Genomic DNA, 15,436 nt, shown 5'->3' on the forward strand with positions numbered 1-15,436 from the left:
CATTCGGACTAATGTGAGCGCCTGTCCTGCAATTGCAAATAATTTGCATGATGTTGAGATGCTGGCGCTGGATACAGAAAGAAGTGTGACAGCAACAAGAAGTGTGACAGCAACAGGTTTATTTGAAATCACAAGCGTTGGCAGCGCCGTCCCTTCATCAGTTGAAGAGATGAAGGACCACTTTACCTGATGAAGGGACAGCGCTGCCAAAGCTTACGATTTCAAATCAACCTGTTGGACTTTAATATGGTGTTGTGAGAATTCTTACTGAATAATCCGCACGCACTTTATTGCGGCACGGTTACATTTCGACTGAATTTTGAATTCACAGGGTCAGCTGCTTTTACTCTTTCAATGAAGAAACCCGTCCAAAGGCTTTTGCGGACAAGTACTGGAAATGTGAGCCGTAGCACATCCCGTGCTAGAATAATAATAATCTTTACTGTCACAAGTAGGAGTACATTAACACTGCCAATAAGTTACTGTGAAATTTCGATCATAAAGATGAAGACATGAGAAATTTGATGAGGAGAAAGTTTGCAGATTGGGCCATGCTCCAGGCACAATGTGTTCAACAATGTCGAAGCCAGCGTAAGTGTTGGTGAGAAGTTTGTCAGTTGGAAACATGCAGAAAGTTCTAGTGGAAAGCAAATCCTTACGGCTTGCTGGCAACCTAAAGGGTGGAATTTACAAAAGGCAAATTCGCGCGATCCCGCTTGTTCGCGATCAGTCAGGAAAGAATACTCAATTCTCCATTCACGACTGGACTAAATTTGGAATCGCCATGGTCACACGAGGTGATCATACGTACATGGCCGGTTAACTCAATGGTTCGAGCGTGGTGCTAATTGACGCCAAGGTCGTTTGATCCTCGTACGAGTCAACAAAACAACTCCGTCACGAAATGATCTGCTTGCCTCGTCTGTTTGCAGGCAACCTGCCCAGTGTTAGTGGCGCGGCATTATTACTGACCTGAGGCAGCGCATAGCCCCTTTTATCTGCTTGACTCCTCTTGGATAATATCTGCCACTTTTTCATTCTTTTACATTTCGGCGCCACAAACGTGTCGGTAACATGCTTCCAAAGTGTCCTAGTCTACAGCAATGACAATTCACGTCGTTCTGAACAATGTCTTACCTCCAATTACTGCAATTTTCAGGCAAGTCTGCTCCAGGCAACGTTGGAAACAGCCCCGCAACATGTCAGACGAGCCCACCATTCAGGACTGGAGTGAATTTGGAAACGGCATGGTCACTCCAGCCAATGATGCATACATGGCCGGTTAGCTCAGGTGGTTAGAGCGTGGTGCTAATAACGCCAAGGTCGCGGGTTCGATCCCCGTACTGGCCAACGAAGTAATCACATCGTGATCTGATGTCCACTTCTGCGGCTAGTTGGAGCGGTATTTTGACTCTGCTGGGGCAGCGCAGAGTCCCCTTTAACTGCTTGGCGCCTCTTGGACAGTATCTGCCACTTTTTCTGAGAAACTGTCGTTCTTTTACAGTTCTGTGTCACAAATGTGTCCAATGTCTCCTAATCAATATCGAACTCCTGCAGATGACAATTCACGTCGCTCTGAACTGTGTTTTACGTCTCCTTCATTGCAATGTTTCAGGCTAATCTGCTCCAGGCAGCGTTGCTAAAGCCAGGGCACCATGTCATACCAGCCTACCTTGTAATTGCGGTATTGATGAGTTGATCAGGGGTGAGGGGACCGGGCCTGTAAAAGGAGCTGCCTCAAAGGTGGCGGGGCCTGGTAGGTGGAAAGCGCGGGCTTTTTCCCGCGCTGAAGACTGGAGGGGGCGGTGCCGGGGCGGGGAAGTGAGGGTTGTTTCCTTCGCTTCGAACAGAAGGGTGAGGGCAGAGCCTATGGATGGGGACGGGAGAGGTGTGTGTGCCACACAATGGGAGGAGTCGAAGGAGAGGCCGGAGTGGCCGGGGTCAGCAGGAGTCAGCTGACGTGCGGAAGTGCAATGGGGGGAGTAAATCAGCTCGGATGGGTCCTAGTCGGGGGGGGGGGGAACGAGTTGCTGCTGCTATGGTCAAGGAGGAGCTGGAACGAGTGGGGGGGGGGGGTCGAGATTGGGATATGCAGCTGTGGGGAACGGGCCGGGTGTGGGGTGCGGGTGCGTGGCTGGCCGAGGAGAGGTCATGGCTAGTCGGCGGGTGAGGGGGGACGGGTAGTCCCCTGGTCTAGCTGATAACCTGGAATGTAAGGGGACTGAATGGGCCGGTTAAGCGGGCCCGCGTGTTCGTGCACCTGAAGGGGCTCAAGGCAGATGTGGTTATGCTTCAGGAGACACACCTGAAGGTGGCAGACCAGGTAAGATTGATGAAAGGGTGGGTAGGTCAGGTGTTTCACTCGGGGCTGGATGCCAAAAATCGAGGAGTGGCGATCTTGGTGGGAAAGAAGGTGTCGTTTGAGGCGTCGAGCATTGTGGCAGATAATGGCGGCAGGTCCATAATGGTAAGTGGTAAGGTGCAGGGAGAGAGGGTGGTACTGGTCAATGTGTATGCCCCGAACTGGGGCGATGCGGGTTTTATGTGGCGTATGTTGGGTTGTATCCCAGACTTGGAAGTGGGGGGCCTGATAATGGGGGGAGACTTTAACACGGTGCTGGACCCGGCACTGGATTGCTCCAGGTCTAGGACGGGTAGGAAGCCGGCGGCGGCTAGAGTGCTGAGGGGGCTTACGGACCAGATGGGAGGGGTGGACCCTTGGAGATTTGCAAGGCCGGGGGCTAGGGAATTTTCATTCTTCTCACATGTCCATAAGGCTTATTCCCGAATCGACTTTTTCATCTTGTGTAGGGCGTTGATAGTGAGAGTAGAGGATACTGAGTATTCGGCAGTAGCCATTTCGGACCACGCCCCGCATTGGGTGGACTTGGAGATGGGGGAGGAGAGGGACAAGCGCCCGCTGTGACGCTTGGAGGTGGGGCTGTTGGCGGACGAGGAGGAAAGCGAGCGGGTCGGAGGAAGAATAGAGAGGTATCTGGAGACCAACGGCAACGGGGAGGTTCGAGTGGGGATGGTATGGAAGGCACTGAAGGCTGTGGTGAGGGGAGAGCTGATCTCCATTAGGGCCCACAAGGAGCGGAGGGAGCGGGAGAGGCTGGTGGGGGAGATGGTGAGGGTAGACAGGAGGTATGCGGAGGAGCCCGAGGAAGGATGTTTGAGGAAGAGGCGTAGCCTCCAGGCCTGGTGACCACCAGGAAGGCGGAGGTGCCGTGGAGGATGGCCCAGGGGGCGATTTACGAGTATGGGGAAAAGGCAAGCCGGATGCTGGCGCATCAGCTTCGGAAGCGGGACGCAGCTAGGGAGATCGGGGGAGTTAAGGACGGGGGGGGGGGGCGGAGTGTAGCTGGCATCAATGGGGTCTTCAGGGATTTCTACGATGAATTGTACCGATCCGAACCCCCACGGGAGGAGGGAGGGATGGGCCGATCCCTGGACCAATTGAGGTTTCCAAAGGTGGAAGAGGGACTGGTGGCGAGATTGGGGACCCCGATTGGGCTGGAGGAGCTGATCAAAGGGATAGGAAGCATGCAGGCGGGGAAGGCACCGGGGCCGGACGGTTTCCCGGTCGAATTCTATAAAGAATATATGGACCTGTTGGGCCCGCTGTTCGTTAGGACCTTCAGTGAGGCAAGGGAGTGGGGGGGGGGCTTTGTCCCCGACGATGTCCCGGGCACTGATCTCCTTGATCCTGAAGCGGAACAAGGATCCCCTGCAGTGTGGGTCTTACAGACCGATTTCCTTGCTAAATGTAGATGCCAAGGTGCTGGCGAAGGTCTTAGCCACAAGGATTGAGGATTGTGTGCCGCAGATCATCCATGAAGACCAGACGGGGTTTGTGAAGGGGAAGCAGTTGAACGCGAATGTGAACGTTATCATGATGCCGGCGAGGGAGGCGGAGTTAGTGGTGGCGATGGACGCTGAGAAAGCCTTCGATAGGGTAGAGTGGGGGTACCTGTAGGAGGTGCTGAAGAGGTTCGGGTTTGGGGAGGGGTTTGTCAGGTGCGTTAGGCTGTTGTATGAGGTCCCGATGGAGAGTGTGGCCACAAACAGGAGGAAGTCCGAGTACTTTCGGTTGCTCCGAGGGACGAGACAGGGGTGTCCCCTATCCCCCCTGCTCTTCGCACTGGCGATTGAACCCCTGGTTAGGAAGCCAAGGAACTGGAGGGGGTTGGTGCGTGGTGGGGAGGAGCATAGGGTGTCACTTTATGCAGACGTGCTGCTGTATGTGGCGGACCTGGTGGGAGGAATGCTGGAGGTAATGAGGATTCTTAGGGAATTCGGGGACTTTTCAGGGTACAAGCTCAACATGGGAAAGAGCGAGCTGTTCGTAGTTCATCCAGGGGACCAGGAGAGTGGGATTGGCGAGCTCCCACTAAAAAAGGCGGAGAGGAGTTTCAGATATTTGGGGGTCCAGGAGGCCAGGAGCTGCGGGGCCCTGCATAGGCTTAATTTTACAAGGCTGGTGGAGCAAATGGAGTAGGAGTTCAAGAGGTGGGACGCGTTGCTGCTGTCCTTTGCGGGTAGGGTGCAGTCAATCAAAATGACGGTGCTCCCAAGGATTTTGTTCCTGTTCCAGTGCCTCCCCGTGTTTATCCCGATGGCTTTTTTCAGGCGGGTTAACAGGAGTATAATGGGGTTTGTGTGGGCGCGAGAGACTCAGAGGGTGAGAAGGGTGTTCCTGGAGCGGAGTAGAGATATGGAGGGACTGGCGCTGCCCAACTTCTGTGGATACTACTGGGCCGCTAATGCGACGATGGTGCGCAAGTGGGCGATGGAGGGGTAGGGGCCGCATGGAAGAGGCTGGAGACGGCATCTTGTGTGGGTACGAGCCTGGGGGCGCTGGCAACGACGTCGCTGCTGCTCCCTCCAAGGAGGTATACCACAAACCCGGTGGTGGTGGCTGCCCTCAAAATTTGGGGGCAGTGGAGGCGGCACAGGGGGGAAGTGGGGGCCTCGGCGGGGACCCCCATTACCCAGGTGGAGAGTTTACAGGGTGGCATAGGGTAGGGATACGAAAGTTGGGGGACATGTTTGTGGACGGGAAGTTCGCGAACTTGGGTCAGCTGGAGGAGACGTATGGGCTCCCCCCCCGGGGAACACCTTCAGGTACTTACAGGTAAGGGCGTTTGCCAGACGGCAGGTGGCGGAATTCCCGCGGCCACACACAGTACAGGACAGGGTGCTCTCGGGGGGGGGGGGGGTAGGGAAGATCTCGGAAACTTACCAGGTGATGCAGGAGGAGGAGGAGGCCTCGGTGGTGGAGGTAAAAGGTAAGTGGGAGGAGGAGTTGGGAGAGGAAATTGAGGAAGGGACGTGGGCAGACGCCTGGGGAGGGTGAACTCTTCCTCATCGTGCGTGAGGCTCAGCCTCATACAGTTTAAGGTGCTGCACAGGGCACACATGACCAGGACAAGGATGAGTCGGTTTTGTGGCGGTGAGGACAGGTGTGTTAGGTGCTCAGGGAACCCAGAAAACCACACCCATATGTTCTGGGCATGCCCAGCGCTGGAGGAATTTTGGAATGGCGTAGCGAGGATGGTGTCGAGGGTGGTAGGATCCAAGGTCAAGCCGGGTTGGGGGCTCGCAATATTTGGGGTGACAGAGGAGGCGAAAGAGGCCGGAATTCTGGTCTTTGCGTCCCTGGTAGCCCGGCGAAGGATTCTTCTTCAGTGGAAGGATGCGAGGCCCCCAAGCGTGGAGTCCTGGATCAACGATATGGCGGGGTTTATAAAGTTGGAGAGGGTGAAATTCGCCTTGACAGGGTCGGTACAAGGGTTCTTTAGGCGGTGGCAACCGTTCTTAGACTTCCTGGCAGAGCGGTAGACATTGGTGAATGGCAGCAGCAACTCGGGGGGGGGGGGGGGTCACTTTATTTTTTTCTGTTTTTGTTATTTACACTGGAGGGTCTGAGGGGTTGTATATACTTGTTGTATTGAGTCGGGATGTTAATGGTCATTTATTATTTATGTACAGAGGGGAGGGGGGTCTGGAGGGTTGTTTTTCTGGACTGTGTTTTGTACTTAACCCTGTTGGGTTTCTTTTTCATTTTGGCATTGATATTTTATGAAAACCTTTAATAAGACTTATTTTTTTTAAAAAAAGTAAGCCCCACTGGCCTGAGACTGGCCGGCTATGCAATCGTAGATCAGGATGGTCTGATTCTTGAAGCGGCCGCTTTTCAGACCCCTTATTCAGCCCAACAAGCCGAACCTTTTGCCCTTACCCGTGCATGTATACTTGGGGTAGATCGTCGGGTAAATATTTATACTGACTCCCGATACGCCTTCGGGGTAGTTCATGACTTCGGCCAGCTCTGGAAGAATAGGGGATTCCTTACCTCGGCGACATGGAAATATCCCACCGGGGTTTAGTTTATGACCTCCTGCATGCTCTCCTTATGCCCGCGCAGATTTCCGTCATTAAGTACCTGCCCATACAAACAGTAAGACCCCAGTTGAAGTTGGTAATGAACGAGCAGATTGTGCAACGCGGACAGACGCGCAAATTCAGCAAGTGATAGTGCCTAAAATGTTAAGTCAGACTAAACGATCTGCTATAAATAGGTCTGCTTCTGACAAGCCAATGCCAACCATCCAAGACGTCATAAGGTTACAGGAGGACGCTCCAGAGAGTGATAAACAAATGTGGAAACGGTTAGGTTGTACATATGATTCTGTTTCCTCTTTATGGACCACGCCAGCACATCAGACCTGTATGTGTGATGTACTGGCTTTAGGGGTGATCGAATGTGTACACTTTGCAACTCATTGTGGGGCTCAGGGGACTAGTGATTTGTTGCTGGACACTTGGTGGCACCCTAAAATGCAGGGGCTGGCCCAGAGTATCAGTAATCGGTGTTTGATTTGTCAGCAATATACCACTGGCAAAGGTATCCCTTGTGGTATGGGGCAAACCCCGTTGCCCAGTGGTCCCTTTGAGACGCTCCAAATGGATTACATTGAGTTAGAAAGGTGTCAATGTTGTAAATATGTTTTGGTCATTGTGGATGTGTTCAGCAGATGGGTTGAGGCGTATCTGATTACCGATAATAAAGCTGCTACTGTGGTTAAAGTTCTGATGTGGGAAATCATTCCCCGGTACGGTATACCAGCTCAGTTAAGTTCTGATAGCGGGCCTCATTTTATTGGACAGATTAACAAAGAGTTCTGCTCCCAGTTGAGCATACGCTAGCAGTTACACTGTGCATACAGACCACAGGCGGCCAGGTTGGTTGAGAGACACAATCAGACCCTCAAAACTAAATTGGCTAAATTAAGAGCAGACACGGTGCTGACATTGCTTAAGTTCCTCCCCGTTGCCCTCTTCCAGCTGTGGGTTACACCTGCGGGACCGGCCCGGATCGCTCCTGCCAAGAACCTTTATGGCAGGCCTCTTAGAACTCCCTGGAGCCTGCATGTTCCCAGACTGGTTCAGTTTCACCATATGACTGAAGAAATGACCACCTATGTTCTAGCCCTCACTAAGGTCCTCAAGGAGCTCCATGGCCAGGTCCACGCGGCTTACCCGCCAACGTCCCCATTACCTAGCTCACTTTCAGTGCAGCCTGGTAGTTATGTCATGGTCAAAAATTGGACTCGGAAAGGGTTGGAGCCACGATGGGAGGGGCCCTTCCAAGTTCTTCTGTCCACCCCCACTGCAGTTAAAGTGGAGGGGCGAAGTGCTTGGGTCTACGTCCACCACTGTAAAAAGTCGGTCACTAACCTGCCTCCCTTCCCCAGTGCTGTTTTACAGGTGTGAAGCATGATGGGATGGCTATGCACCGCCTGTGTAATCTTCGCTTGGAGTGACATCGGTGACGGACATGGAAAAGGGAAATATCATCTACATCTGTAGCCCCAACCAAACTACAAGGACATTTCACTTATGCAGAGGTGACGTTCTTCGCTGCCCCCATATACGAGGACATGGTATCGACTCATGGAAGGCCATCAGGTTAATGGACAATGCAGGACTCATGAAGTAATTGCACCGGTCCCGGCGATGGGAAGGGAACATTACATGGACATTGCCTTGTTTTTGGAGTACATGTAAGTTTGATTTTGGATGTGTTAAGATTTGTGCCATAAAGGTAAAGTCAGACCGTGAGGAGAGGGTAGGAAGAGGTTGTGAGAGAGGGGGACTAGAGAGAGGACGGGGCGTGTGAGGAGGGGAGTACAACTAGAACATAGGTTATCAGGAGATATACTTAATTCATTTAGGACCCAGAATTAGGAACACCTGGGTAGTATGAATCTCGTCTACCAGATCTACCACCGCTTGTATGGCCAGGGACGGGTTGTCTGCTACCCGAAACCCGCAGCGGTGTCCAGGTTATTTTCTGTTTCAGCACTTTGGGGCTGAACACCCAAACGGTGTTTCATTGTCAGCGTTCCGAGCCACCGCCCGAGCAAGTCACTCTTCCTTACGATCCGGGTTCAGCACCACCGGCTATTTGCCTTCCCCTTCCTCGGGATAATTCCCACTCACAGTATGATAGGCTGCAACGGTGGAGGGCGTACATACCTAGCCACTTCACTCCCAATAGAGACTCCCTGTCGTACGAGAATTGTTTCAGCTGTGACGGGTACGGCTGTTTGCTGGTAGAGGTGGAAACGAATATAACATGTTTGTTCCCCACCTGTACGGACAGGAGGAGGTATCATATCACTCTAGCGTCTAGCCAATGCGTCTGTTACAACACCACCTGCATTCCATTGAACGCCGGCCTCCCGCTCCTTTGAGGCAGGGCAAATGTCTCTCACATCACTGTTGGGACTAGGGCGTTCCGCATTGCTGGGAGGCCCGAATGGGCGTTCCAAAGCTGGATCAACTGGGCTACTGGGGGATCCCTACGCAACCGATATACTGTTTGTGATGCTAGCCTGTACACGGAGCAAGGATACTACTTTTTTTTTTAATGGCACAGCGACCAATGTTTTGTCACCCCCAATTCCTCGCCAAATTGCTATCGGGACTCTAGTCCCTACCACAGTCCCCTGCCCCTCGGCGTGGATACTGCACAATCAGTTGTCACGCCGGGCAGTCTCAGCCGAATTCTGCGAGAACTGGTTAAAAACCTCAGGTTCTCGCAACCAACCGGGGCCACTCAACCGGTTGGGGAATTCTGAGCGTCTTGACACTGGGAGGTGTGGGGTGTTCCTTGGCGGTCAGCGATAGGAAGTATTTTATTTGTGGCCTTACCATCCTGGGAAACAGGGCAATAATCAAGGAATTGTCTCAGCTGCGGTTGTTTGCAATGCAGAACCGGTATGCTGCTGACTATCTTCTGGCCCGTGAGGGTGGGGTATGCGCCATAGTGCAGGGCAAGTGTATCATGGGAGTTCAAGACTTAACCGCGAACATCACTAAATTTATGGATCGCATACGGGATCACCTGGACGGTATGCAGGACCCTAGCACTTGGGGTAACTGGGGATTCGGAGGTTGGAAGGACTGGTTGATAAATATGGCCATGTATTTTGCAGTGGCACTCGGCTGCATCTTTGTGGGCCTGGCCATCCTTAAATGCGTGATGGGTAGAATGCAGGGTGCACTGGAACAGATAGACGCCCCTAGAATCTTGGCTGTTAGGATCCACGAGGGTGTAGCGGATGATGGGGTACTGCAACAGGAATTGGAAATGCAGCGACAAATCTTCTTAGATGAGGGGCCGTAGCTACGGATTGAATAGATAGGTTATCATGAAATGATAAAAGGAGGGAATGACGAATGTGATATAAAATAGTTAGTTCAATATTAGTTACAGTAATGTAGATGTGGGCCAGTTTAATTCTAGTGAGTTCACAAAGGACAAAGGAATTCAGAAAGCATGGCAAGGAAGGTGGGGGAAAGGATGCTGGGTAACAAGAAGCCCAGGGTTAAGGAATGCGAGGTGAGCCAATCAGGATGTATGGCCAGGTCAGGAGGGGTATAGGCTGACCTGTGCGAATCGTGTATGTGAAACTTGATGCCATTTGAATGTAATTGCAGAGATCTCTTTGTCTCCGACCTCATTCGTTTTCGTGGGGTCCAGGAGACAGCTTCTGTGTTCTGAGTCTCTGTGAAGCGAGTCAGCCTTGCAAGTTAGTTAAAATAAATAATACTATACCTACAAATCCATCTAGAGTTTTATTGAGGCCAGACTGACGGGTAAAGAATTTAATATTGTCATTATCACAGACTTTGTAACAGTATGTGAGTAATGGTACAATTCTTTACATTATTATTGAACACTATGTGTGAAATAAAAGTAGGAGACCGGTGTGGAATGTCATATTATAAACTGTGACTATTGTCATACACATATAATATTAATTGTTATCATAATTATTATTGTGTATACACTCGATATAATCTTTATAAATTGTGATTGTGGCAACACATTTATTATGAGAACTCACTTTGTGTAAACTTTTGGAACATTATTACTCATTGGAATAATAATGTTCAGTGTGTATTAATGACACTTGCCGATGCTAAAAATAATTTACAGTGTCAGGCATCCAGTTATTATAACCACAATGTCACACACTCTGGTACTTACTCCAGTTTCTGTATTTTGCAGTCTCGATTCCTCAGAGCCGCAGACAGGAGTTTCACTCTTGAATCCCTCAGATTATTATGACTCAGACTAGATAGAAAGAGTGAGAAACACATTAAAATGGGCTGAACCTTCACCATGGAGGCAAGCAACAAGAGCTGGTTTTATTTTCGGGTCAGGAACCCACCACCAGTGGGAAACTGATAAAAGTTATGATTTTCACGTGGGGTCACCATTAACTGGAATGGAGATGGGTTTCCTGTTTACTTAGATCCTGTGGGGGTGGGAATGGAGGCAAATAAGTGAGGACTCATTTAGACTCACATGCCAACCATCACTGAGGCTGCATGTTATCCTGAGGGAGGGGAGTGTAGTTTGCGTCAAAGCCTCCACAGCACGAGAGGGAAGTGAGATGTCACACGGAAACCGGAAGCTTCAAACCTTAAGTGTCGAAAAAGATTTTCAACCTCTTGATTGGCCTCAGTTAAGATCCCTGTCCCTCCCCAGATCTGCCTGGTGCTTTTTGCCAGATTCAAAATCAGCAGCTTTAAATTGACATGTCGCTTGGCACCAGCATCCTTGACATCAATGCCCAGCTCTGTCCCATCTTCAGAAGCCCTGAAACGTTGGACCATTGAGTCAAAACGCCAATCTAATTCAAATCATGTGCCCAATATCAAAGGAATAATGGAAGTAACATCAGAAATCAATGCAGAGATTTTACTGCCACTGAAAAATCAATTTTTAAAAATTAATTTATGGGCTATGGGCATCACTGGTGAGGCCAGCATATATTTCCTATCGCTGGGTGCCCTTCAGAAAGTGGCAGTGAGTTGCCTTCTTGAACTACTGCAGTCCTCGAGGTGTTGGTACAATTGGGGGTAATTTGATTTTTCGTCAATAATATATGATGGGCGATATTGGATCACTTGCCCATACTCCACCTCACCCCATTGTCCTTTCAGTTAAATGGGAACAAAAGTAGTGAGCAGTGTAAATTCGTGAACAATTCACGATCACTGGTTTAACTGCTGGTGAAAACCACTTTCACTCCTCTTAATACTTGGGTTTTGTTTGAGTGTTCACAAGGTGAGGATGTCAATGGCCAGGCCAGCATTTATTGCCCATTGCACAATAAATGCTGGCTGAACCAGCGGTGTCCACATCCCCTGAACAAATGCAGTAAAGATCAAAATTGAGAGAAATTTTAAATAATTAGACCTAAAAAGGTTTTGCTACATAATTACCAAAATTTAAGGGGCTGGATTCTTCGTTTCGGAGTCTAAGTGCTGACGCCAATAGAGAATCCGGAGAGCTTCATGTCAGAAAAATCGGCACTACACCTGCACTGACTCTGCTACCGGTGAAGGGCTAGCACCGGCGCCACGTGGATCACCAGCAAGACCCAGAAAAAATGGTGCGGGTATCACAGGGTCGACGATGGACATTCACAGGGCTGACAAGCTGCAGCCATGCTTAAATTATACACCCCCCACACACACACTGATCGGGGTTGAAAAGATGGGACTGGTTGTGCTGGAGCGCCCATACAGTTGATGGTTCAGCTGGGGCCAAAGGTTTCACCAATATGACCCAGGGCACAGGATTATAGAAAGCTGTCAGTGGCTTGCGCAGCTGCCTGTCTGCCTTGCCAGCTGCGCGAATGGTGCTACGTACCTGTCCACACCGACCCCACAGCCCACTTCCTGGCCGACCTCCACTACTGCCCCTAGCCCTGGTAGAAGCCCCCCAGGCAGTGGCAAGGCCGCTGGTGAAGTATGGTGGTGCTGCACATTGTAAGCCCTCTCTTTCTCACAGCACCCACCACGCCAGGCTCACGATTTGTGATACCACACGTGGACCACGCCATCAGGACCTCGGCCCATCGGAAGAGGAGAATCATGGGTGGGCCCACTAATGAGATGCGAACGGTGTTTCAACTATGCGTGGCATACGTCGCATTGACGCCGTTTCCAAGGAGGCGGAGCAATGTGACTCACCATCAGACTGGCGCCTCACATGATTTCGGCGTCGTAATCTATTCTCCGCCCGATCGCAATCCCAATTTTGGCGTCGGCCATCGGAGAATCCACCCATATTTCATTTTCCCCAACAGAAAACAGCTGATTACTTATATTATGTAGGACTTATCAGCAGCAGTTCACAACATCGAGGACCCAGTTTCTATTCTGACCTTTTGTGACTGTGTGAAGTTTTCACGTTCGCCCAGTGTCTGCGTGGGTTTCCTCCGGGTGCTCCGGTTTCCTCCCACAGTCCAAAGTTGTGTAGGTTAGGTGCATTGGCCATGCTGAATTGCCCCTTAGTATTCAAGGATGTACAGGTTAGGTTACAGGGTTACTGGGATAGGGCAGGTTGGTCGGGGTGTGGACCTGGGTAGAGTGCTATTTCAGAAGGTTGGTGCAGACCCGATGGGCCAAAGGCCTTCTTCTGCACTGTGGGGATGCTATGCTATGATTCCTTTATGATTGGTACAGCTGGCAATTTATGTGGCTAATTATCAAGTTATTTTCAAAGCATTTATTTTCCGCATTGATGTTTTACATGTTTAAAATATCTATTTTCTGTTCTTCTATACAGATATCACTGCATCTTTTTATCATAATTCCATAGTCAAACTCTTCAAGGCATCACCAAGTAAACCAACAACCTATTAGCAAAGGCATCATTCATATTTTCCAGCTTGGAATTTTACACTGTGTTCTTGTCTTGTGAAGTTTTTCTGACTCTTCCTTTTTGTTGAACTGGAAGGGGTTTTTCCCATTTATAAATGATGTCTCAAGAATGAAAACACCAGCTATCGGACCAAACCAGCACTTACCTGAACTCTTGGCATTTGTGCAGAACGGATACAAGCTGCTGGAGTCCTTCATAATGAATTACGCATTTTGCAAAACCAAAGTGTAGTATTGTATCACAGAGTCCAATGACATGAGATAGGACCGCACAGTCAATTGGGGTCAGTTGCAATCGACTAAATCGAATTGATTCCACAGATCCCACTGTGGTCTGAGCCAGTGCTGTATTCTGAGACTCAAACAGGTCGTGCAATGTGTTCAGGAGGTCCGTTTTATCAATTTCTCTCACTGTGTTCGCAATCTGTCCCTTAACCTCCTCCTTCACCCAGTCAATCACCCGACAGGTTGTTTGATGATGAAATGGACCCAGAAACTCCTCCAGGGGCCACGCAGCCTGTGGTGAGGAGAGACCAGCAACAAAACGGAGAAATATCTCAAATCGCCCGTCTTCTTTGCTGTTGGCTTCATGGAGTAGTTTCTGGATGTTCCCATGATCTGGAGTCAGGAACTGTGCGAGTGCAGCTACAAACTCTTGGATGGTGAGGTGTGGGAATGTGTAAACTACACTCTGGACAGAATCATCTCTATCCAAAAGTTCCATCAGGAATCCAGACTGGAATTGGGAAGGTTGCAGATTATACTTGATCAAATCTTCATTTCTAAACACAATCTTCTTCTCGGAGATTCCTGTGAAGGCCATCACACCAAGCTTCAGTAACACACAACGGGGGTTTTCAATCTCTCGGCCATGGTTTTTTAGAATGTTGTAAATATAGTAGGAATATAGTTGGGTGACGGTCTTGGGAACTTGTTGCTGTTTCCTATCTCTTTGTGTAAAGAAGGGGCCCAGTCACAGGCCGAGTATCCAGCAGTAGGAAGGGTTGTAGCACATGGTGTAAAGGATCTCGTTCTCCTCCACATGTTTGAAAACAGCTGCTGCCACTGTCTGATCATCAAAAAACTTGTTGAAATATTTCTTCCGTTCATCACCAACAAATCCCAGGATTTCAGCCCAGACACTGATCTCAGCCTTTCCCAATAATTGTAATGCAGTGGGGCGGCTGGTCACGAGCACTGGACATCCTGGGAGCAGTTTGTGCTGTATTAAACTGTACACAATGTCAGACACTTCACACTGAAATTCAGGATCTGTGCACATGGACTGAGGTTCTGTATTTCTCCGATTGTCAACAAAATCAATCTTGTCCTTAAATTCATCCAAACCATCGAATATAAACAGCAATTCCTCTGGGTTATTCCAGAGCTCTTCCAGAACATTCCCGAAGTAAGGATACTGATCCAGTATCAGATTTTTCAGGGTTATTTTACAGTCAACAGTGTTCAAATCCCGGAACTTAAAACTGAAAACAAATTGAAAGTGAGGGTATATGTTCCCAGTAGCCCAGTCATAAACAATCTTTTGTACCATTGTTGATTTTCCAATTCCCGGGACTCCACTCACTACTGCTGAACTTCCAGATTTGAATCTAGAATGAGATTGGTGGAAAGACTTCAAAATTCTGTGTATGAAACTGCGGGCAAAGCTGCTCTGGAACAACTGACCAGTTTGGATTTTTTCCATTTCTTTCCGGAGTTGTTTCTCTCTCCATTCTTCATGTTCCTGGCCTTTTGCCAGCAGTTCATGTTCTACAAGTGTCCGATCTCGAACAGTAGAAATGATCGTTAGCTCGGCGTATCGGTCAACCAGCAGGAAAATCTTAAACTTCTCCTTTATGAGGATAGTGTTCACTCTCAGTGTTTCAGTTTGTGCCCGGAGTGTCTCCTTGTGCTTATGTTGAACATCTTCAATTAGAACAGACAGAAAGTGGTTTTCAATGTTAGTTGTATTGAATTAAAAACTTCTCAAGACCAGTTCCATTTTCAGAAAAATGTTGCAAGATTAGATTTAATTCACAGCTTCAACATAGGTCCATTAAGTTATCTAAAAAATAGCAATTGGCAAGTTTTTGGGGATAGAGGACAGGTGTGTGTGGGAGAGCAAGCAAATCATGTCCACATGCCCGAAGCATAGAGGATTTTGCCAAGGATTCGCTGATGT

At 49.5% G+C, this 15,436-nt stretch overlaps 1 non-coding gene and 1 pseudogene across 1 annotated transcript; one reads left to right on the plus strand and one right to left on the minus strand.

Annotated features, from left to right (window-relative positions):
* LOC140411382 (NACHT, LRR and PYD domains-containing protein 3-like) overlaps positions 1-15,436 on the minus strand; it is a 219,801-nt pseudogene that overhangs the window by 159,219 nt on the left and 45,146 nt on the right.
* On the plus strand, positions 1,277-1,350 carry trnai-aau (transfer RNA isoleucine (anticodon AAU)). The gene has a single exon. It is a non-coding gene; the product is annotated as a tRNA-Ile (tRNA).

Source organism: Scyliorhinus torazame, chromosome 4 (genome assembly GCF_047496885.1).
Source record: "Scyliorhinus torazame isolate Kashiwa2021f chromosome 4, sScyTor2.1, whole genome shotgun sequence".
Classification (NCBI taxonomy): domain Eukaryota; kingdom Metazoa; phylum Chordata; class Chondrichthyes; order Carcharhiniformes; family Scyliorhinidae; genus Scyliorhinus; species Scyliorhinus torazame.